This window comes from Cynara cardunculus (assembly GCF_001531365.2).
Source record: "Cynara cardunculus var. scolymus isolate 2C chromosome LG 10, CcrdV1, whole genome shotgun sequence".
Classification (NCBI taxonomy): domain Eukaryota; kingdom Viridiplantae; phylum Streptophyta; class Magnoliopsida; order Asterales; family Asteraceae; genus Cynara; species Cynara cardunculus.
The window spans coordinates 25,618,227-25,619,950 of NC_037537.1; the positions used below are offsets into that span (position 1 = coordinate 25,618,227).

At 30.8% G+C, this 1,724-nt stretch overlaps 1 pseudogene; it reads right to left on the reverse strand.

Moving 5' to 3' along the window:
* LOC112519440 overlaps positions 1 to 1,724 on the reverse strand; it is a 5,868-nt pseudogene that overhangs the window by 3,459 nt on the left and 685 nt on the right.

The window sequence follows — 1,724 nt, forward strand, 5'->3', positions numbered from 1 at the left end:
TTTTTTAAACCTTGCACAGTGTTTTTGCTGTGAATGTGACTTTTTAAAACCTTCACAGTGTTTTTGCTGTGAAGGTTCGACTTTTTTTAAACCTTCACAGTGTTTTTGCTGTGAAGGTTCGACTTTTTTTAAACCTTCACAGTGTTTTTACTGTGAAGGTTAAGTGTAAAAATGTGGTCTCACGGGTCTCACGAAAACAGCTGGTCTCACGTGAACATATATATATATATATATATATATATAGAGAGAGAGAGAGAGAGAGAGAGAGAGTTTGGGTTGCCATTTGTTGGACAAATGTTAGGATTGTTTTAGTTGGAAACGTCTCATTTACAGTCGTTATGCTGTTGAAATTGACTAGTAGTATTTTTTAAAACCACAGGGTACCTATTCAAACAATATCACCAAAAAGTACGGCGAGGATCCCTCGGTCCATCCCCTAGTTGATACTGACTTGTGGAATGAGGCGGTTGGAGGATCCAAGAAAGGCCGTCTATTTGGGTTTGGGTACAATGAAGATCCCAATTTGGTCTTGACCGGGACATCCTCACAAGCAAACTCGAGTGGATCGCCTAATGTAGATAGTGAGGTGTGTACATCTTAAACCTTTGATGTTTATTTATTTCATTTATACTTCTTATTAGAAAGTTTAACGTTTTATTTTATTTGTAGTTAATTAACAACTTACAGTCCCAAATTCAAGAAATGCGCACTCGAGATGAAATCCGACAAAAGGAGGTTGAGGAACTTCTTCGCCGAGAAGAGATCCGAAACAGGGAAGATGAGATCCGGAAGAAAGAGCATGCAGACATGATGGATATGATGAAGAGGTTTACAAAATCTCAACAGTTTCCGCCGACCCCGTCGCAATAGATTTGATATAGTGTATTTATAAACTAACGTCATCAATCGAATTTATATATGTATATTATTTCGTCCGGATAATCATATTAGGTATTTATGACATATTTATGTATTGTATATTTGTATTTAATGACATGATCTTTATATTTTAGGATTTTATATTTTGGTTTTTTTGTTTTTTTTTCCTGTACCAATTAAATTTCCGACGGATTTCTGGTAGAAAATCCGTCGGTAAATAATTAGATATAAGTTTTATTTAAAAAATTTCTGGCGGATTTTCCGACGGATTTCCGACGGAAAATCCGTCGGTAAATATTTTATGTCCATTAAAAATAAAAAAAATATTTTCATATTTTAAATTAAAAAAAATTTTAAATAATAATTACCGACGGAAATTCCATCGGAAATCCGTCGGAAAAATGTTATTTTTATTTTTGAAATAAAAACCGGTTATTATTTTGGAAAAAAATGGAAAAAGTTTACCGACGGAAATTCCGTCGGTAAATTTAATCTCATTTTATATTACTTCTAATTAACCCGGGTAATAGATAACATATTATAAAATTGCACGACGGATTACCGATGGATTTTTTCGTCGGAAAATACAAATCCGTCGGAAAAACTAGATTTTTTAGTAGTGAGATAAACATAATCAAATACGCGATAAACATCTCATTTTAAATATAAAAAATCTAAAATATAATTAGGATAATAATTGGGTTCTAACAAAATATTTAATTATTATCTTTATAAAATGTTATATTATTAAATCAAAAATAAATTATTTCGTTATTAAACTTAAATTAAATTATAATAAAATAAATAAATTAAAGAAATTATATAAAAAAATAAGAACTTTTAAA